Below are 22986 nucleotides of genomic sequence, written 5' to 3'. Positions count from 1 at the left end.
GTATGCCATCAAATGCCAACAGTGCCCTTCAGCTCTCTATATCGGACAAACAGGCCAAACCCTACGCCAAAGGATAAATGGACATAAATCTGACATCAGGAACCACAAGACAGAGAAACCAGTAGGAGAACACTTCAAATGAATGCCGTAGAGCATTGTGGGGCAGCACTTTCTATGCTGTGCTCGCTGTGTCTTGAAAGAGTGTGGGCTGAAGTTAGCCCAGGTCCAGGTCCAGATTTCCTTCAAGGGAGGTTCAGCTTCGCTGCTGCTGCCTCGTTTTAGTCCCCGCTGCCATTAAAGGAGCGGGCAAGGCAGGAGTGCAAGCACGGGTGGCTCCGTGTGCTGCCTTGCAAACGGCCCCCTTTCCTCTGGGGGGCGTGGATGTTGACCATGCCTCCTGGGGGGATCCTGGCCATGTCATTGCCAGCTAGCCAATCGGGTGGCAGGGGGCGTCGCTGGGGGCGTGGCTGATGTTCCCCCCCTAGCTTTGATCCTGGGGACGCCCATGGGTGAAAGGTTGTTTTCTGCTGGAACCCAGAAACTGACAGCTCCTTCTCCAAGGCTGGGGCCCAATGTAGGAAGATACCGGGGGTAGGGGCCAACACTCCCCAGGGGCAACAGAGGGTTCAGACAAAAGTGCATTCTGGGAAATAGAACCCAGAACCTAACAGTTCCTTTTCGAAGGGTGGGGGCCAAGGATACAGGGGGAGGGGCCAACACTCCCCAGGGACAACAGAGGGAAGGGTATCCTACCAAAACACAGGGATGAGCCGGGGTGGAGGGAGGAGGGGTAGGATACATCATGGATCAGGACAGGCGGGGGATCACTTACTTAAAATGGCCACCGGAGCATCGCATGTGACACAACACCCCCTAAATTATAAAGCGAAAACCCCTTGCTGTGCGTGTTAGGAGAAATGATGGACGACTGTCTAATGCTGCCAGGCGTTTATTAATGCAGCTGCCGGGAGAGGCTTTGGGCTTTGGGTGGAATAACTGTTTTGGTGGTTGCAAGGCCTCCTGTTTTACAGGATCTCATGGTGGAGGCGGGGTTTGTGGGTGTGATGCGTTGTTGTGCCTAATCCCTGTGACTGCCCCCACGTGTCCCGATCCATGATCTATTCAGTTTGTCCCCCCCCTCCCATAGCTGCCAAGTTTTCCCTTTTCTCGCGAGGAAGCCTATTCAGCATAAGGGAAAATCCCTTTTAAAAAGGGATAACTTGGCAGCTATGCCCTCTCCATGACCGGCGTATCTCATGACGTTTTGAAGGATGGTATTTATTTTTGTCTTGTGGATTGGGGGGGTAGTGGTGCTAAATTGTAAAGTAAAAACCCCTTGCCGTGCCCCCAAGTGTGTTGCTGTGGGTTATCTACCCCCCCCAGGTCAGCCCATGACCTATTTGGGCTCCTCCTCCCCCCACCTCCCACCCAGGGCTCCATTTGGGATAGTATTTAAAGGGCTGTAGACCTGAGGCCTAGTCTGTAAAATGGAGCCTTGGCCTCTTGTTTTACAGGATCTCGTGGCAGAGGCGGGGTTTGTGGGTGTGGTGCGTTGTTGTACCTAATCCCTGTGACTGCCCCCACGTATCCCGATCCATGATCTATTCAGTTTGTCCCCCCCCTCCATGACCGACGTTTTGAAGGATGGTATTTATTTTTGTTGTCTTGTGGATTTTGGGGGGGGGGTAGTGTTGCTAAATGGTAAAGTAAAACCCCCTTGCCATGCAGGGACCTACATAAATCAAAGGCCGTGCTGCAATCTGCGCCAACCCCCTCCCCCCAGGCAGTCCCCGACCTCCACTTGGAAATGTTGGTTTTTTGGGGGGGTTTTGGGGGGTAGTGGTGCTAAATGGTAAAGTAAAAACCCTTGCCGTGCCCCAAGTGCGTTCTTGTGGGTTCCCCCCCCCGGGCCTGTCAGGGGCCTACATAAAACAAAAGCCTAGTGGTTGGTCAGATAATGGCCGCCTTGGTGTTTCAGTTGCTTGGTTGATGATGATGTCATTTGGTTTGTGGGTGTGGCTTAGATTTCACAGGAAGGGAGGGGGTGTACTGTGGGAGGAATTCCACTTGAGGGCGCTGTTTGACTTGGTGGGAAAGCGGTTCAAATCCTGCCGAGGTGTGTGATTTGAGGTTTTTCATGTCCCCTGCAACCCTCGGGGAGTGGCCTGGATCATTGTGTCAAAATTTCAGGACGATCGGTCAAGCGGTTACGGAGAACATAGCAGCCGACAATTTCAAGATTTTTACATTTTATATATATATAGATGTATATCTTGAAAATTAATAAAGATATATTTTATTTTATTTTTTTCAAAAAGGTAAGTGGGTCTTTTGGAATGGCTGGCCAGATTGAAGCCTCCCTTGGCGTGACGCTCATTGGCCCTTTGCGGATCATCTGCCCCCTTTATTAAGCTGTAACAATCAAACCTTCTTAAATCCTTCTGCCCAACTCTCTCTGACTTTCCAGCATTTGGGATGGTAGTGGGAAGGATGGGAGCCTTGCCAGCCAGCTCACCGGTCAGTCAGCGGAGCACACAAACCCCATATGGTGAATTAAATGGCTTAGTCCAATTAAGGGACCTTAATATAAGACGCTAACGCCCCAAATTGACCATCCTTGGCCACGCTCAGAGGATTTTGCAGCATAAGCTGTGTGAGCCCTGAGTCATCCTCACTAAAGCCACTCTGGCCCGGTCATCGTTTGTGCCGCCTCCGCATCAAAGCAAACTAAGCCGCTCCTTTACGCAGGACTAAAATTAGAGGCGAGAGGATGCAAGTCCATGTTTGCAGGTGACACCAAATTGGGAGTCACCAAGATGAACTTGAGCTCTTGGTACAGCAAACTAAATATGACATAATAGGCATCACTGAAACCTGGTGGGATGAGTCTCATGACTGGAATGTAGTAATAGAGGGATACAATCTATTTAAGAGAAATAGACCAAACAGGAAAGGAGGAGGAGTAGCTTTATATGTTAGGGATATGTATACCTGTGAAGAGATCCAGGATTTAAAACTTCAAAGCCAAATTGAGAGTATCTGGGTCAAAATTAAGGGAGAGAAAAACAACAGTGATCTCATTGTGGGAGTTTACTATAGATCCCCAAGCCAAACTGAGGACACAGATGATGCCTTCCTGGAACAGATGGCCAAGCATTCCAAAGGAAGTGAGATAGTAGTAATGGGGGATTTCAACTATCCTGATATTTGTTGGATGTCAAACTCAGCCAAGAGCATAAGGTCGAACAGATTCCTCACTGGCCTTGCAGACAACTTCATTGTCCAGAAAGTGGGAGAAGCAACAAGAGGATCAGCCATTTTAGATCTGGTCCTAACCAATAGTGATGACTTGGTTAGTGGGGTAGAAGTGGCAGGATCATTAGGTGGGAGTGACCATGCTCTTCTGGAGTTTATTATCCAGCGGAAAGGAGCAACCAAGCATACTAAGGTCCAAATTCTAGACTTTAAGAAAGCCGACTTCAGAAAACTTAGGGAAACGCTGGGTGAAATCCCATGGACAGTAATACTAAAAGGGAAGGGAGTTCATGATGGTTGGGAGTTTGTTAAAAGGGAGATATTAAAAGCACAACTTCAGGCAATACCAATGAGACGGAAACATGGAAGGTGCCTAAAGAAGCCAGGCTGGCTATCTAAAGAACTTTTGACTGAGTTAAGATTTAAAAGGGATATGTACAAAAAATGGAAAAGGGGGGAAATCTCCAGAGAGGAATTCAAACATATAGCCAGCACGTGTAGAGACAAAGTCAGAAAAGCTAAAGCACAGAATGAACTCAGGCTCGCCAGAGAGGTTAAAAGCAACAAAAAGGGCTTTTATGGGTATGTCCGTAGCAAAAGGAAAAACAAGGAAACAGTGGGGTCACTCAGAGGAGAAGATGGTGAAATGCAAACAGGGGACAGAGAAAGGGCAGAACTCCTCAATGCCTTCTTTGCCTCAGTCTTCTCCAAGAAAGAAAACAACGCCCGACCTGAAGAATATGGAGCAGATGATTCAGCAGGGGAAACACAGCCCAGAATAAGTAAGGAGGTAGTACAAGAATACTTGGCTAGTTTAGATGTATTCAAGTCTCCAGGGCCAGATGAACTACATCCAAGAGTATTAAAAGAACTGGCAGAGGTGATTTCAGAACCACTGGCAATAATCTTTGAAAATTCCTGGAGAACAGGCGAAGTTCCAGCAGACTGGAGGAGGGCAAATGTTGTCCCTATTTTCAAAAAGGGGAAAAGAGAGGACCCAAACAATTACCGCCCAGTCAGCCTGACATCAATACCAGGAAAGATTCTAGAGCAGATCATTAAGCAAACAGTCTGTGAGCACCTAGAAAGAAACTCTGTGATCACTAAAAGTCAGCATGGGTTCCTGAAAAATAAGTCATGTCAGACTAATCTGATCTCATTTTTTGACAGAATTACAAGCCTGGTAGATGAAGGGAACGCTGTGGATGTAGCCTATCTTGATTTCAGCAAGGCCTTTGACAAGGTGCCCCATGATATTCTTGTAAAGAAGCTGGTAAAATGTGGGCTAGACAATGCTACCATTCAGTGGATTTGTAGCTGGATTACTGACCGAACCCAAAGGGTGCTCATCAATGGCTCCTCCTCATCCTGGAGAGTAGTGACTAGTGGGGTGCCACAGGGTTCTGTCTTGGGCCCAGTCTTGTTCAACATCTTTATCAATGACTTGGATGATGGGCTTGAGGGAATCCTGAGCAAGTTTGCAGATGACACCAAGTTGGGAGGGGTGGCTAACACCCCAGAGGACAGGATCACACTTCAGAATGACCTTAACAGATTAGACAACTGGGCCAAAGCAAACAAGATGAATTTTAACAAGGAGAAATGTAAAGTGCTACACTTGGGCAAAAAAAATGAAAGGCACAGATACAGGATGGGAGACACCTGGCTTGAGAGCAGTACATGTGAAAAGGATCTAGGAGTTTTGGTTGACCACAAACTTGACATGAGTCAGCAGTGTGATGCAGCAGCTAAAAAAGCCAATGCAATTCTGGGCTGCATCAATAGGAGTATAGCATCTAGATCAAGGGAAGTAATAGTACCACTGTATTCTGCTCTGGTCAGACCTCACCTGGAGTATTGTGTCCAGTTCTGGGCACCACAGTTCAAGAAGGATACTGATAAGCTGGAACGTGTCCAGAAGAGGGCAACCAAAATGGTCAAAGGCCTGGAAACGATGCCTTATGAGGAACGGCTTAGGGAGCTGGGTATGTTTAGCCTGGAGAAGAGAAGGTTAAGGGGTGATATGATAACCATGTTCAAATATATAAAAGGATGTCATATAAAGGAGGGAGAAAGGTTGTTTTCTGCTGCTCCAGAGAAGCGGACACGGAGCAACGGATTCAAACTACAAGAAAGAAAATTCCACCTAAACATTAGGAAGAACTTCCTGACAGTAAGAGCTGTTCGGCAGTGGAATTTGCTGCCAAGGAGTGTGGTGGAGTCTCCTTCTTTGGAGGTCTTTAAGCAGAGGCTTGACAGCCATCTGTCAGGAATGCTTTGATGGTGTTTCCTGCTTGGCAGGGGGTTGGACTGGATGGCCCTTGTGGTCTCTTCCAACTCTATGATTCTATGATTCTATGATTCTATGATTCTATGATTCTATGATTCTATGGGAGGGGTGGCCAATACCCCAGAGGACAGGATCACACTTCCAAATGACCTTAATAGATTAGACAACTGGGCCAAAGCAAACAAGATGAATTTTAACAGGGAGAAATGTAAAGTACTACACTTGGGCAAAAGAAATGAAAGGCACAAATACAGGATGGGTGACACCTGGCATGAGAGCAGTACAGTACATGTGAAAAGGATCTAGGAGTCTTGGTAGACCACCAACTTAACATGAGTCAACAGTGTGATGCAGCAGCTCAAAAAGCCAATGCAATTCTGGGCTGCATCAATAGGAGTAAAGCATCTAGATCTAGGGAAGTAATAGGACCACTGTATTCTGCTCTGGTCAGACCTCACCTGGAGTACTGTGTCCAGTTCTGGGCACCACAGTTCAAGAAGGATACTGACAAGTTGGAACATGTCCAGAAGAGGGCAACCAAAATGGTCAAAGGCCTGGAAACAATGCCTTATAAGGAACGGCTTAGGGAGCTGGGTATGTTTAGCCTGGAGAATAGAAGGTTAAGGGATTCCTCTAGAATCATAGAATCCTAGAGTTGGAAGAGACCACAAGGGCCATCCAGTCCAACCCCCTGCCAAGCAGGAAACACCATCAAAGCATTCTTGACATATGCCTGTCAAGCCTCTGCTTAAAGACCTCCAAAGAAGGAGACTCCACCACACTCCTTGGCAGCAAATTCCACTGCCGAACAGCTCTTACTGTCAGGAAGTTCTTCCTAATGTTTAGGTGGAACCTTCTTTATTATAGCTTGAATCCATTGCTCCGTGTCCGCTTCTCTGGAGCGGCAGAAAACAACCTTTCTTCCTCCTCTAGAATCATAGGGTTGGAAGAGACGACAAGGGCCATCCAGTCCAACCCCCTGCCAAGCAGGAAACACCATTAAAGCATTCCTGACATATGGCTGTCAAGCCTCTGCTTAAATACCTCCAAAGAAGGAGACTCCACCACACTCCTTGGCAGCAAATTCCACTGCCAAACAGCTCTTACTGTCAGGAAGTTCTTTCTAATGTTGAGGTGGAATCTTCTTTCTTGTAGTTTGAATCCACTGCTCCGTGCTTCTCTGGAGCAGCAGAAAACAACCTTTCTCCCTTCTCTATATGACATCCTTTTCTATATTTGAACATGGCTATCATATCACCCCTTAACCTTCTCTTCTCCAGGCTAAACATACCCAGCTCCCTAAGCCAGGGGTCAGCAAACGTTTTCAGCAGGGGGCCAGTCCACTGTCCCTCAGACTTTGTCGGGGGCTGGACTATATTGGGGGGGGGTGAACAAATTCCTATGCCCCACAAATAACCCAGAGATGCATTTTAAATAAAAGCACACATTCTACTCATGTAAAAACACACTGATTCCAGGACCGTCCACAGGCCAGATTTAGAAGGCAATTGGGTCGGATCCGGCCCCTGGGCCTTGGTTTGCCTACCCCTGCCCTAAGCTGTTCCTCATAAGACATTGTTTACAGGCCATTGACCATTTTGGTTGCCCTCCTCTGGACACGTTCCAGCTTGTCAGTATCCTTCTTGAACTGTGGTGCTCAGAACTGGACACAGTACTCCAGGTGAGGTCTGACCAGAGCAGAATACAGTGGTACTATTACTTCCCTTGATCTAGATGCTATACTCCTATTGATGCATCCCCGAATTGCATTGGCTTTTTGAGCTGCTGCATCACACTGTTGACTCATGTCAAGTTTGTGGTCTACCGTCCATGGGTGGGGTATAAATAATAAATTTTTGTTGTTGTTGTTGTTGTTGTTGTTGTTGTTGTTGATTCCTTTCACCCTGAGTTCGAATGTCTTCAAAGTCCACGACACCTTTGGTAAAAGCTGTTCTCCAACTGGAGAGCTGTAAATTTTAAGTCTACACCCCATGACTTCTCCCATGCAGAAACAGCACTCCTGTCTTGTTGGGATTCAACCTCAATTTGTATACTGCCACCCACCTGCCAACTGCCTCCAGACATCCACACAGACACCTATACTATTATCAGGTATTTCCTGCAATGTGGTTCCAACGTAGCCAGATATAATAGACCACAATGAAACATCCTTGAAGTTGACAAACAACTTTCTACATACTATAGTATGATTTGGACCCTATAGTTTTCCCTCTGTTGATTCTTTACATTCATGTTTTGTTCCTTTCCAGTCATTCTTATCATTCATTTTCTCTCCTTTTACTTTTTTTTATAAAAGGAAGCTACTCTTTTCTTTAGACCTTTTTTTAAATACATTTTGTCGCTGTTTATTTCTCTCTCCCTTTTAAGTTTACAGTCATACGTCGGGTTAAGTACGCTTCAGTTTGAGTATTTTCAGTTTAAGTACTCTGCGGACCCGTCTGGAACGGATTAATCCACTTTCCATTTCTTTCAATGGGAAAGTTCGCTTCAGGTTAAGTATGCTTCAGGTTAAATACGCTTCTGGTTAAGTTCGGACTTCCAGAAACAATTACACCCATGCTTCGGGTTAAGTACGCTTCAGGTTGAGTACTCTGCGGACCAAACTGGAATGGATTAATCCACTTTCCATTACTTTCCATGGGAAAGTTCGCTTCAGGTTAAGTACGCTTCAGGTTAAATACTCCGTGGACCAGTCTGGAACGGATTAAACCACTTTCCATTTCCATTACTCTCAATGGGAAACTTCGCTTCAGGTTAAGTACGCTTCAGGCTGAGTACTCCACGGACCCGTCTGGAACGGATTAATCCACTTTCCATTACTTTCAATGGGAAAGTTTGCCTCAGGTTAAGTACGCTTCAGGTTAAGTACAGACTTCCGGAACCAATTGTGTACTTAAACCGAGGTACCACTGTATTTCCCTTCCTAGAGACAAATGAAGACCTCTAAAGGTTAATTTCTCTATTGCCTTTTCTGTTTCAGTGATAATTCTTCTCTCTTTCTTCTTCCTCTTATCAGGGCATTGCATTCAATCCCACTGCGGCCCGGAATTCTGGATTGTATTTAGATCTTCTCCAGACTCATTTTCTATAAACAATTTGTTCCAAAAAGTAAATAGGTGCAGCAAGCCACACCATTCCAGGTAAGGTAGTGGGATCCCTGCTCTGTAGAATATTCAGTAAACACCAGATGGCAGCATCCAGCATGGAGAGATGACTTCACTTTTCCAACTCAAGTAACCTTTTTATAGGACACTGCAGTTCCGAAATTGGGAGGGGTGGCTAATACCCCAGAGGACAGGATCACACTTCAGAATGACCTGAACAGATTAGACAACTGGGCCAAAGCAAACAAGATGAATTTGAACAGGGAGAAATGTAAAGTACTAAACTTGGGCAAAAAAAATGAAAGGCACAAATACAGGATGGGTGACACCTGGCTTGAGAGCAGTCCATGTGAAAAGGATCTCGGAGTCTTGGTAGACCACAAACTTGACATGAGTCAACAGTGTGATGCAGCAGCTCAAAAAGCCAATGCAATTCTGGGCTGCATCAATTGGAGTATAGCATCTAGATCTAGGGAAGTAATAGGACCACTGTATTCTGCTCTGGTCAGACCTCACCTGGAGTACTGTGTCCAGTTCTGGGCACCACAGTTCAAGAAGGATACTGACAAGCTGGAACGGGTCCAGAAGAGGGCAACCAAAATGGTCAAAGGCCTGGAAACGATGCCTTATGAGGAACGGCTTAGGGAGCTGGGTATGTTTAGCCTGGAGAAGGGAAGGTTAAGGGGCGATATGATAGCCATGTTCAAATATATAAAAGGATGTCATATAGATGTCATATAGAGGAGGGTATCTAGATATTAGTTGTTTTACTGGTTTGCTGTTAGGTTGGAAGGTTTGTAAACTGTACAGGTACTAGAGATGGGCCACTGGCCTGATCCTACAGCATGGCTTTCCTCATGCTCTTCAGTCTGGTAGCGACTGCAGCCTGTGTTTCATGCCACAAGGTGGAGTGTGACAATCACATCTCTTCTGCACAGTTGGAAAATGGTAAAGATTCCTGAAGTTTATGCAGTGCGGAGCTTCATGACTGGTGTGCTATGATAGCCATGTTCAAAGATATCAAAGGATGTCATATAGAGGAGGGAGAAAGAACTTCTTGACAGTAAGAGCTGTTTGGCAGTGGAATTTGCTGCCAAGGAGTGTGGTGGAGTCTCCTTCTTTTGAGGTCTTTAAGCAGAGGCTTGACAGCCAAATGTCAGGAATGCTTTAATGGTGTTTCCTGCTTGGCAGGGGGGTTGGACTGGATGGCCCTTGTGGTCTCTTCCAACCCTATGATTCTAGAGGAGGAAGAAAGGTTGTTTTCTGCTGCTCCAGAGAAGCGGACACGGAGCAATGGATTCAAGCTACAATAAAGAAGATTCCACCTAAACATTAGGAAGAACTTCTTGACAGTAAGAGCTGTTCGACAGTGGAATTTGCTGCCAAGGAGTGTGATGGAGTCTCCTTCTTTGGAGGTCTTTAAGCAGAGGCTTGACAGGCATATGTCAAGAATGCTTTGATGGTGTTTCCTGCTTGGCAGGGGGTTGGACTGGATGGCCCTTGTGGTCTCTTCCAACTCTAGGATTCTATGATTCTAGGATTCTAACCCCTGGGTTCCAGCAGTGCCCTTGGCACCTGCTGCAATTCTGGCTTTGCACCTGACTTCAGCCTAGCCACAAACCTCTGCTGGTGACAAGCTGCTAAAACTCACACGCTATGAAAAGAACAGAAAGCACAGCTCTCAGCTCCTGTGACAAATTAGAAATAGCTCCTTGGCAATTAAGCAATAGGAGATCCTGACAAATGGTGTCTCTCAACTCCTGGCTGTACACACACACACACACAGAGAGAGAGAGAGAGAGAGAGAGAGAGAGAGAGAGAGAGAGAGAGAGAGAGAACAGCACACCGGAGAGAAAGTCGTCTCTAGACCATCAAGATCAAGTGCTTTATTATCGTTTGGACCCGACAAGAACTACAGCGGTACTTCTGACACCCAAAGTTTGGACGGAATCTAAGTCATTCGCTGAAACATCGACAACCCCAAATTAGAGAGAACAAGGCAAGACTTTAACTTTCCCCTCAAAAGTGTGAAAGGCTCTCTGAACATCAAAAACCAATAGATCAATGTTTGGGGGTTACAAAAGGTCTAGGCTAACACAAACTTAGAATGTATAGAATTGTAGACAGATAGAAAACAGTTTGATCAGGAGTGTAACTTCCCTCCTGAATCGAAACTTCTTAAGGGGGGAGGTATGTGATGGTTACCTATGAATAGTGCTGGTGGGGAAAGAGTTAACTGGGTGGTCCAATCAGAACCCAAGGGGGGGTCGAGTCAGAGGGACTATAAAATCCAGCCCTGAGGGGTAGTAAGGAAGTGGAGTGGAGTTGAGGGGTTTGTTGTTGAGAGAGGAGAGTGAGGAAGTGAGAAAGTCTGTGGGTAGGCTGAGTTAGTGAGGAGAAATGAGGGAATTTTGGAACAGCTAATTCAGGCATCCCCAAACTGCGGCCCTCCAGATGTTTTGAGACTACAACTCCCATGATCCCTAGCTAACAGGACCAGTGGTCAGGGATGATGGGCATTGTAGTCTAAAACATCTGGAGGGCCGAAGTTTGGGGATGCCTAGTCTAGTTCAAGCTATGGTTTTCCCAGTAGTGATGTATGGAAGTGAGAGCTGGACCAGGCATCCCCAAACTGCGGCCCCCCCAGATGTTTTGAGACTACAACTCCCATGATCCCTAGCTAACAGGACCAGTGGGCAGGGATGATGGGAATTGTAGTCCAAAACATCTGGAGGGCTGAAGTTTTGGGGTGCTTGAGCTAATTGCTAGGAAGGTATAGGCCAGTATAGGAAACAATTGTATTTGAAACTGAAGACCTTCATTGCAACCACAAGCTTGTTAAACTGCAAACTGATAAACAACATTTTGTGTTCCAGTTTGAACCCTGACTGGACTCAGTATTGTACCAGTTAGAGACTGGTTGGTGGCAGTGGGAGAACTCAGCGGTGGTGCAGGGATCAATAGACGGTGAAACGTCCGGGGACCCTGTGTGATCACCACAATGGTGTCTCTCAACTCCTGCCCCCCACCCCAGAGAGAGAGAGAGAGAGAGAGAGAGAGAAAGAACAGCACAACGTAGAGTAAAGGAGTCCCACAAAAATCTAGTGCATTACGGTGGGTGAAAATGAGCTGTAGCACTCTTGAGGATTAAGCGAGGAGTCTTTTGTGCTCAGATGAGGCACAAGCCCTTTGCATCCATGCATATTGGGGAAGGATGTTAGCTCAATGGCAGATCACCTGTTTTGCATGCTGAAGGTCCCATGTTTAACCCATGGCACCTTTAGGCAAGGCTTGGAATATCTCGCGGCCTGAAAGCTGGACAGGTGCTGAACAGGTGATGAGCTAGATCAGGCATCCCCAAACTTTGGCCCTCCAGATGTTTTGGCCTACAACTCCCATGATCCCTACCTAACAGGACCAGTGGTCAGGGATGATGGGAATTGTAGTCCAAAACATATGGAGGGCCGAATGTCAGCCATATGTCAAGAATGTGTTGATGGTGTTTCCTGCTTGGCAAGGGGATTGGACTGGATGGCCCTTGTGGTCTCTTCCAACTCTAGGATTCTATGATTCTATGGAAAAGAAGAAAGATCAACAGAAGCTGTTCTGATTTTAGGGTTAAGAGCAAGGAAAAGGCAAGGCAAAACTGTAAGGAGAACCTTTCAGAGTTGTTGAGAGCTTATCTCTGTGTCTAGGCTGTCAATTGCCTGATCTCTTCCCTCCTCTGCCTTTGGTACCTTGCTGTGGTGTTTAATAGAATTAGGACAAGACCAGAATAGAATTTTGCTCTCTGGACATGTCAGCTATGATCAATGGCTTATGCAACAGAGAAGTTTATTAACCTTTTAATGCTAAGATGTGGGTCACTTTGAGCTCAGGCGAACTGGTCCCACCACTCAAAAAAAAAACCCACCAACATATTTTTCACTCCATAAGATGCACCTGACCATAGGATGCAACTAGGTTTTAATAATACTAATAATAATAAGAATAATAACAATAATTTATTATTTATACCCTGCCACTCTGGGCGGCTTCCAACACACATTAAAATACATTAAAATATCACAGATTAAAAACTTCCCTAAACAGGGCTGCCTTTAGGTATTTTCTAAATGTCAGGTAGTTGTTTATCTCTCTGACCTCTGATGGGAGGGTGTTCCACAGGGCGGGCACAAATATCAAGAAGGCCCTATGCCTGGTTCCCTGTAGCTTGGCTTCTCGTAGTGAGGGAACCACCAGAAGGCCCTCAGCGCAGGACCTCAGTGTCCGGGCAGAACGATGGAGGTGGAGACGCTCCCTCAGGTATACAGGACCGAGGCAGTTTAGGGCTTTAAAGGTCAGCACCAACACACTGAATTGTACTCAGAAACGTACTGGGAGCCAATGTAGGTCTTTCTAGACCGGTGTTATCTGGTCCCGGCGGCCGCTCCCAGTCACCAGTCTGGCTGCCGCATTCTGGATTAGTTATAGTTTCTGGGTCACCTTCAAAGGTAGCCCCACGTAGAGCACATTGCAGTAGTCCAAGCGGGAGATAACTAGAGCATGCACTACTCTGGCAAGACAGTCTGCGGGCAGGTAGGGTCTCAGCCTGCGTACCAGAGGCAGCTGGTAGACAGCCGCCCTGGACACAGAATTGACCTGCACCTCCATGGACAGCTGTGAGTCCAAAATGACTCCCAGGCTGCGCACCTGGTCCCTCTAGGGCACACTTATCCCATTCAGGACCAGGGAGTCCCCCACACCCGCCCGCCCCCGGTCCCCCACAAACAGTACTTCTGTCTTGTCAGGATTGAACCTCTATCTGTTAGCCACCATCCATCCTCCAACCGCTTCCAGGCACTCACACAGGACCTTCACCGCCTTCACTGGTTCTGATTTGAAAGAGAGCTGGAGCTGGGTATCATCCGCATACTGATGAACACCCAGCCCAAACCCCATGATGATCTTTCCCAGCAGCTGCATGTAGATGTTCAAAAGCATGGGGGAGAGGACAGAGCCCTGAGGCACCCCACAAGTGAGAGCCCAGGGGTCTGAACACTCATCCCCCAACACCACTTTCTGAACACGGCCCAGGAGGAAGGAGCAGAACCACTGTATGACACGGATGAGACACAGCAGTGGGGGGGGGGGAACACATAGTCCGGGGGAAACGGACACATCCTCCCCCTTTCCTGGGAAACATTGACCCTGAGCATAGCCATCAAGTTTTCCCTTTTCTCGCGAGGAAGCCTATTCAGCATAAGGGAATTTCCCTTTTTTTAAAAAGGGAGAACTTGACAGCTATGACCCTGAGTCAGGCACAGCAACGTGTCATGGATTGTCACAGGGTGGGGGCAGCCACAGGGATAACCCGCAGCAACGCGTGGAAGGGTCCACTAGTGATAAATAAAGAACTCAAGCCGGAATATTATGTCTTCAAAGTCTCTGTGTTGGACCACTTGCCCCAGCAGAAAAGCCTCTGAAGGCTCATTTATCATTTCCCAAAAAGGATTCATCTGTCTTTAGGAGCAGCGACATTCTCTTCCAGAAACGGTAGCAGCATCTGCTTCCAGATGAATGCAGTGGCTCAGCGGCCAGGCAGAGGCTATGCCAACAGGCAGTGATAGCAAACCACCACTTGGGGGCACAGATGAGATGCTGCAGTAACATTTCCATTTCCAAGCAAAGCACCTGCATGTTTATTCCAAGTCCTCAAGGTGACTCTCAAGAACTCGAGTTCTAATTACTATACATATTTATAAGCAAGTTACAGATTCAGGCTTAGATGCCTGTTCATTCTATTCCTTACTTTGCAAGAAGAAACAGGATCAGATCGAGTAATTATCTTTTTTAAAAATTTATTTTTTAATTTATTTATTACAATCTATTACATATTCTTTTGGAAATTCCACAGTAATAAAACAAATAGTTACAAAAATACAGAAATAAGCATTTCTATGACATTCCATTAATGACATTGCATTTATAATTGACCCGCCTAATGACAAATATGCCTGTTGTCTTTATCCATGGAGGGTTTTTTTTGGCAGGGATACTGGAGTGGCTTGCCAGTTCCTTCTCCAGGTGGATCACGTTTAGTCAAAACTCTCCACTATGACCTGTCCATCTTGGGTGGCCCTGCATGGCCTAGCTCATAGCTTCTCTGATTTATTCAAGCCCCTTCGCCACGACAAGGCATTGATCCATGAAGGGGGTTTCTCCCTGCTTATTTAACTTATATGCAGAATTCATCATGCGAAAGGCTGGACCAGATGAATCCCAAACCGGAATTAAGATTGCCGGAAGAAATATCAACAACCTCAGATATGCAGATGACACAACCTTGATGGCAGAAAGCGAGGATGAATTAAAGAACCTTTGAATGAGGGTGAAAGAGGAGAGCGCAAAAGATGGTCTGAAGCTCAACATCAAAAAAACCAAGATCATGGCTACTGGTCCCGTCACCTCCTGGCAAGTAGAAGGGGAAGAAATGGAGGCAGTGAGAGATTTTACTTTCTTGGGTTCCATGATCACTGCAGATGGTTCATGAAATTAAAAGACGCCTGCTTCTTGGGAGAAAAGCAATGACAAACCTAGACAGGATCTTCAAAAGCAGAGACATCACCTTGCCAACAAAGGTCCGTAGTTAAAGCTATGGTTTTCCCAGTAGTGATGTATGGAAGTGAGAGCTGGACCATCAAGAAGGCTGATCGCCGAAGAATGGATGCTTTTGAATTATGGTGCTGGAGGAGACTCTTGAGAGTCCCATGGACTGCGAGAAGATCAAACCTATCCATTCTGAAGGAAATCAGCCCTGAGTGCTCCCTGGAAGGACAGATCCTGAAGCTGAGGCTCCAATACTTTGGCCACCTCATGAGAAGAGAAGACTCCCTGGAAAAGACCCTGATGTTGGGAAAGATGGAGGGCACTCGGAGAAGGGGACGACAAAGGATGAGATGGTTGGATAGTGTTCTCGAAGCTAAAATGTACAGACAGGTTGCTTTAAGGTGCTGGGCTTTGAGGACCAGCAGAATTAATCTCTTTACCCCATCTATGCAAACCTAGACAGCATATTCAAAAGCAGAGACATCACCTTGCCGAGAAAGGTCCAGCTAGTTCAGGCACCCCCAACCTGTGGCCCTCCAGATGTTTTGGCCTACAACTCCCATGATCCCTAGCTAACAGGACCAGTGGTCAGGGATGATGTGAATTGTAGTCTAAAACATCTGGAGGGCCGCAGTTTGGGGATGCCTGGTTCAAACTATGGTTTTCCCAGTAGTGAGGTATGGAAGTGAGAGCTGGACCAGGCATCCCCAAACTGTGGCCCTCCAGATGTTTTGAGACTACAACTCCCAGGGTCAGGGATGATGGGAATTGTAGTCTAAAACATCTGGAGGGCTGAAGTTTGGGGTTGCCTTACTGTTGTAAGAATTTTGAGGTCATATATATAATAAATGTTCATAAATGTACCAAGCAAACAGTACAGGAAGACAGGCCTGGAAACCATTTTGGTTCTCCCAAAATGACCAAATGTTTCTCTGCAAGGAGAGAATGGGGGTGAAGGAACTTTCTCATTGTCTCAAGAATTAAAGTGATTTCCATCTGAAAGGAATAGCCAGGCTACCCAGGAAAAGGCAAACTAAGAACTTTGTTAAATTAATAAGTTACATAGTAAGACAGGATAGACAGGACTTCATGTTAATATCTCCTCCCACCAAACCATTCACCAAGAATCCTTGAATTTACATATTGACAACTGAGAGATTCCAAGACATCCCTGTAATCAGGGTACCATCTCCAGAAGATTCACAAGTATTCTGTCTATTGAAAAAATGTTAATCTTTTAAGAGTTCACAAGTACTCTGTTAACTGGAAATGTTAACCTTCCTTTCCTGCCTTTTTGCTCCATCCACTTACACGTACAACTAAAGGTATATACAGTAATGGGAAATGTTGTTTTGTTCGGGGTTCCTCTTGCCATCTCTGCTTTTGGGGGCCCCCCTCTGTTATAACAGACCTCTGTTTTTTACAAAAAATAAAGACCACGCTTTGCTTTACAAGCCCTGGGTTTTGGTCTTTGTCATTTTATCCCAACCAAAAGGAGCCTAGGTCTATCTGCTCCTTAGAGGGTCCCAGTCCTCCTTATGAGGCTGATCTCCCTTTAAGGGAACTTATTCATTTTTTATATCACTGACCATCCAGAAGGCTGATCGCTTTGGAAAAGTGATAAAATACCAAATAAGGAGGAATGGATCATAAAATTGACAACCTATCAAACTTTAACAATAAAAGGGGGGGGAGGTGAAGGGTTTGAAAGAAGGAAAACTAGAAAAAGATTGGAAAATGTTTAGACAATATTTAAGGAAACAGGTAGAAAAAGCCAACCTCCTGGCAGAAATATAAAAGGCCCAAATTCAAAGATGGAAAAAATAGGGAAAAGTATGCGTAATGACAGAGATATTCATAAACAGAGTTGAGGGAAGACTGGAAGTCACACGAGGTGAAGGGGGGTGAGGTGGAGGAATCATTTTATTATTTGTATTTTTACTATTTTTTCTTTTTTCTTTTTTAGTTGTGTATTTCTGTTATGTTATAACTTTTGATGTTTATTATATGATTTCATACAAGATTAATTTATGATTTAAAGAAGACTTATATATGATTTACAATTATATATGATTTATAAATTACAATTTTTTAATATGATTTTTGTATGTTTTTCCTTTTCGGTTTTTTGTTTGTATATTTGTATGTGAATAAATTTAAATAATTTTTTTTTCAAAAAAGAAGAAGGCTGATCGCCGAAGAATTGATGCGACTCAGCAACTAGGATATTTTTAAAAGACCATAAGCCCCGCCCCTTTTCTGGTTAAGCCCCCGAGGGAAGGAGAAGGTGCTCTGGTATCCCAACTAAAGCATTACGCCTTTTGCTCAGCTCTGCGCACGCGCTAACCTTCAGGTACCGCAAGCGGGACGCCGAAAGGGAGACTCACTTACGCACTTTGCGCGAGGTGCGTAATGTGCGTAGTGGAGCGACGTCACAGGTGGGAAAAAACCCCGGCGGGCACCTTACGCCAATTCCGTTGGCCGCGCCGGGCTTGCGGAGGGACTGGGGAAAGTGCCGCCGCGCTACGCCACTTGCGCGGTAGCTGCGCTGCCGGCGTAAGGCGGCTCCGCCTCGCGTTCTCTCAGGTGCAGGGAAGGAGGGAGGGCGGGAAAGAGGGCGGGCTCAGCGTTGCCCGGCAGCCCTGGTCCGGGCCCAGCCTATGGGGGCGCTGGGCGCTGTCACGTGGCCCCGGAGCCCCCGAACGCAGCCTGCTGCGGAGCTTGCAAGAGCCGGAGCGAGCCGGGCCGGGTGGCGGCTGCGTGGAGGCGGGTAAGGACCCCCCCCAAAACACCCCGGGGGTAACGTAGGGGGAAGAATGCAGCGAGGAGCGTGCAAAGGGTCTGGAAGCGGCGGCGGGGGGGCGGGTTGCAACGTGCAAGATGGAGAAGGGGCGGTGCAATGGAAATGGAGGGGGCAATGGGGCTCCATCCTTCGGGGGGCAGCGCGGAGCATGCAAAGGGTCTGGAAGCGGCGCACCGGGGGGGGGGGTTGCAACGTGCAAGATGGAGAAGGGGCGGTGCAATGGAAATGGAGGGGGCAATGGGGCTCCATCCTTCGGGGGGCAGCGCGGAGCATGCAAAGGGTCTGGAAGCGGCGCGGGGGGGGTTTGCAACGTGCAAGATGGAAAAGGGGCGGTGCAATGGAAATGGAGGGGGCAATGGGGCTCCATCCTTCGGGGGGCAGCGCGGAGCATGCAAAGGGTCTGGAAGCGGCGCGGGGGGGGGGGTTGCAACGTGCAAGATGGAAAAGGGGCGGTGCAATGGAAATGGAGGGGGAACTGGGGGACTGGGGAGGGGGTGCAGCTTGGATAAGGAGGAGGGCCATGTGGCCCCGGCAGCGCAGCTCCGAATCACCAATCCTGAAACATGCACCATTGCTAGCGAGTGCCCCCCCCCTTGCGGGTGCGCTTCCAAGAAAATTTGCATAGGATCCTGCTGCGCGGAGCAGTAGGAGGGGCTCCGCTTTTATGGGGATGGTAGGGGTCGGTGGGAAGAGAGGCTGCTGCTGGAGCAAGGTCCTAAGGGGGCGTGGGGCAGCAAGGTGGGGTGGGGAAATGCATAGCTGTCAACTTTCGGGTTTGAAAATAAGGGATCGGCAGCAGCCTCACCTGTCCCGGGGACAGTCTACAGTCAGGGCCGGTGCTAGGGTTTTTTGCACCCTAGGCGAGATCACCTTCTGGCGCCCCCCCTGGCCAATCATATTTCAAACACAGGGCGCCCCCCCCCAGGGGCGACCCAGCGAGCTGAGGAGCCGCACGATCCCGCCAGCGGCCTCCCCCCTCCCTGCACACCACCAGATGGCCAGTGGGGCACAACCAGCCACCAAGCCCCACGGTTCCGCCACCGCCACCCCTGCCTTGATTGGCGCATGCCCCCTCCTCAACCCTCCTCCACCTGCCCCCCCATGGGCAGGCACACCACTGCCTCTGCTGCTCCCGGGCGGGCCGCGAGCTGCCCACCCCCGCCTCCCGTCCTGCGCAGGGAGTCCCAAGGCGGTGGGGGCGGGCAGGCCCGAGGGTCTACAACCGGAGCGCTGGAAGGGCGTGCAGAATCCCGCGCCCCTCATCCCCCGCTCACTCTCCTGCCATTGCCCCGAGGGGCGGCCAGCGGGGGGGGAGGGAGGCGGCCCCTGAGGCGGAGAGGTGCGAAGGTCTTGGGTGGGGTGGGGTGCTCCTAGCCTCCGCGAGTGCCTTTTGCAGCCCAGAGCTTCTGGGCGCCGCGACTGGTGCTCCCCTGCCTGCTTGCAGCCCCAGCGGTGTGTTGTCGCGCTCTTGCACGCTGTGCTGGTGGAGAGGGAAGGCTCTGCCGGAGCCCTCGTTCTCCCTTCTGGGCACAGTGGTCGGGGGGGGGCAGGCTGGGCAGCACCCCCTCCATTTTGGCGCCCTAGGCCCTGTCTACGGTATATCTAACAATCCAGGATAGCAGCGGGAAACAGCGCTGGAATAAGGGAATTTCCAGCAAAAAAGGGGGAGGTTGACAGCTGTGGCTTGGAATAAGGGAGTTTCCTGCAAAAAAAAACAGGAGGGCTGACAGCTATGGGAGAAGGGGAGCTGTGGAGGCTGGAAGAGGAGCAGCCACAGCCGCAATAAAGCGGCTCTGGGGTCAAGAACATGCACTGGTGGATGCGGATTGGATCTTAGGAGGAGGAGGTGCAGGTGAAATTCGGAAGTTTAGAATATCGTCGGAAAGTGCCTTGATTTCAGGATCCTTTATGTTGCATTTCAGTAATGCAACATATGCTAAAGGATTAAGTTCCAATATATAGAGCCCTGAACGTCTTGGGTTTAGGACACCTCAAGTGCTACCTGAGCCCTTACAGGTGAAACTCGGAAAATTTGAATATTGTCGGAAAGTGCCATGATTTCAGTGATACAACTTCTTATTTTTTATTTCCCTTTTTATTTTGACAAATCCTTTCTTTTGGAAATTCCACAGGAATAAAACAAATAGTTGCAATCATACAAAAATAAACATTGCTGTGACATTTCATTAATTGCATTCCATTTATAATTGACCCGTGTAACAACTAATAGTAGGTCAGTGGCAATGGCAATGGCAACAACTAAAGACTTGACATATCTTGCTTTGCATGTCTCATAGATTGGTTTCACCTTTTAAGTTGCATTACTGAAATAAATGCACTTTTTGATGATATTCTAATTTTCCGAGTTTCACCTGTATTCGTTTTATTACTGTGGAATTTCCAAAAGAAAGCATTTGCAAACATTAAAAGAAAAAGAAAAAGTAATAAGTTGCATTACTGAAATAAATGCACTTTTTGACGATATTCTAATTTCCTGAGTTTCACCTGTATCTGCCTTCACGGGGTCTGGTCGGGGTTTAGTGGGGCTGCAAGGTGGGAGGGGAGTTGGGGGATCCTGGGTGCCCCCTTGGAGCAATAGCAGGAATATGTCCGGCCAAGGGTGGTGTTTTTGCAGTGGGTTGCCCCATCCAGTCCAACCCCCTGCCAAGCAGGAAACACCATCAAAGCATTCTTGACATATGGCTGACAGCAACGCGTGGCCGGGTCAGCTAGTAGAATCATTGTTTTCCCCCTAACGCCACTTTGTTGGATTTACAGTGAGGGTCGTAAAAGGCTGGATTCCTCACCTGTCTTTTGAATCCACGTTTGCAGCTCAAGTGGAGATACTAATAATCTTTGAATATCGCTTCCTTTTCATAGCATGCAGTCATTTTAAGCTATTGTGAAGTTGAAACCTTCGGAAGTCGAAGTGTTCGGTTGTCGAGGTATGACTGTATTTATCCTCCCTTTCCACTGCTTCCCACCGATTTGCGTTTATTAAAGCGAGGTGTAATGCGTTTCCCTCCAATGTTTTGAGACATAGATTCTCCAAGGGTCTAGTTTCTGCTTTATGTGCTTGTGACAATAAGTCGACGGAATCCCTCCATCATATAATTTTTACATGTCCGTTGCACAGAGATGCTCGGGCAAACCTACTAAGACCAACAATTCAGAAATTGGTTGGTTCCCCAGTAGAGTCACCTTGCAAGACAATGATCCTCATATAACCTTGCAGGTGGCAAGGTTTTTAAACTCTGCTCTGTCCCCAAAACAGTGAATTGGTCAATCACATGACTATTAAAGGATTCTGTTATCCTTCTGACTGTTGCCTTAATATTCCTGTGTTTATGGTTATTTTTGATGGCTGTGGTGCGGTCTTCTGCTGTTGCGTTCCTTGTGAATTTTGTGCTTTTATGCTTTATGCTCTGTGATTTTATGCTTTACTACCTGGCCCTGCCAGGTGTTGCTGTGGCATTGTTTGTTAAATGGCGGGTCAGAGTCCCCCTTCAGATTCCCCAGACCATCAGAGTCCCCCCCTGTGTTAGGTTTAGATAGGGGCATACCTGTGTCTCCCCACACTGTAGCGACCCATCCCAGGGAAGGTCTTAGTTATCCCTGTCACCTATTGACAGACACCCCCCCCAATCCCAATCAGGGAAGGAGTTACCTATCCATGTCTTCCATTTTGACCCCCTCAACCCACCCCAAGCAGGGAAGGATTTATCTATCCCTGACCCCTATTTAGCCCCCCCCCCACCGATTGAGGGTAATATGGAGGGGGTGGGTGGGGGTTTGGTGGGTGGTGTTGTAGAGTGAGGGTAGTATGTAGGTGGTTTGTGGGTCCTAGGCGAGCGGTCTTGTAGAGTCAGGGTAACATGCAGGTGGTTAGGGGTGTCGAGGTGGGATTTCTGTGTGTGTTGGGGGGGTGGATTGCGGAAGGTGGAATGGTGGGCCTGTTCTTGAGTTGGACTGGTGCATGCTGGTGGTGGAATCCGGGTGGTGGGATCGATGGGGGGGGGAGATCCGTGGGGTGGGGGGGGGAGTGCAATTGGTGTGTTCTTGGGAGGGGTCCGGTGGGATTGGCTGGGCGGGAACCGTGGGGTGGGGGTGGGTTGTGGAGGCAGCCTGGTCCCTGGGGGTGGTGGGATCGCCGGTGGAGCGATGCACAGGGTGGGGGGAGTGCCTGTGGGCAGCAGAATGGGCGTCGGCACGATTGGTGGGTTGGGGGGAGTGCCTGGGGGTGGCGCGATTCGCAGGGTTGAGGGGGGGAATGTGGAAACGGTCTACTGTCAGGTGTGCTATCTCCGAGGCGGGCTTGGTTCCCTGAGGAGTGGCGTGGTCTCGGGGCGGTTTGCTTTCTCTTGGAGGCGTAGTCTCCGGGGCGTGAGGGATTGTGGGCTATGTTTGTCCCTTGTGGGCTATGTTTGTCCCTTGTTTGTTGGCTCTTCACTGGAGGGCGCAAATTTTTTTGACCACAAATCCAGGTTTTGACCTGTGTTAGGTGTGTCAGCTGGTCAGTGTAAGTGCATGGTTACCTGCTCTCATGTGACTCTAAACATTAGGAAGAACTTCCTGACAGTAAGAGCTGTTCGGCAGTGGAATTTGCTACCAAGGAGTGTGGTGGAGTCTCCTTCTTTGGAGGTCTTTAAGCAGAGGCTTGACAGCCATATGTCAAGAATGCTTTGATGGTGTTTCCTGCTTGGCAGGGGGTTGGACTGGATGGCCCTTGTGGTCTCTTGCAACTCTATGATTCTATGATTCTATGACTGAGGTTGTGGCCAAATTTCAGGGCAATCGGGTGCTTGTGGGAGAAAAGTGGTGAATAACACACATGCATCTTCACCATTTTTATATATATAGATGTTTTCATGTTTATATGGGCTTGTAGCCGCAATAAACTTTGAAACAGTTGAAACAACGTGTAC

General features: G+C 47.9%; 1 protein-coding gene across 6 annotated transcripts in view; it reads left to right on the top strand.

The window, feature by feature from the left end:
* Positions 1-17853: 17853 nt before the first annotated feature.
* The window catches only part of STRBP (spermatid perinuclear RNA binding protein), a 114773-nt gene continuing 109640 nt past the window's right edge, over positions 17854-22986 (top strand). For 3 of the 6 annotated variants that reach the window (XM_060270404.2, XM_060270412.2, XM_088665344.1), the window contains exon 1: positions 17854-18028. The gene's annotated coding sequence lies outside the window, so the exon portion shown is untranslated. Of the gene's footprint in view, positions 18029-20941; positions 21007-22986 lie in introns of all 6 variants that reach the window. The other 3 variants (XM_060270413.2, XM_088665345.1, XM_088665346.1) reach the window with 2 other exon arrangements.

This window comes from Zootoca vivipara, chromosome Z2, assembly GCF_965207765.1.
Source record: "Zootoca vivipara chromosome Z2, rZooViv2.hap1.1, whole genome shotgun sequence".
Classification (NCBI taxonomy): Eukaryota; Metazoa; Chordata; class Lepidosauria; order Squamata; family Lacertidae; genus Zootoca; species Zootoca vivipara.
This window is presented reverse-complemented; position numbering and strand designations above follow the sequence as displayed.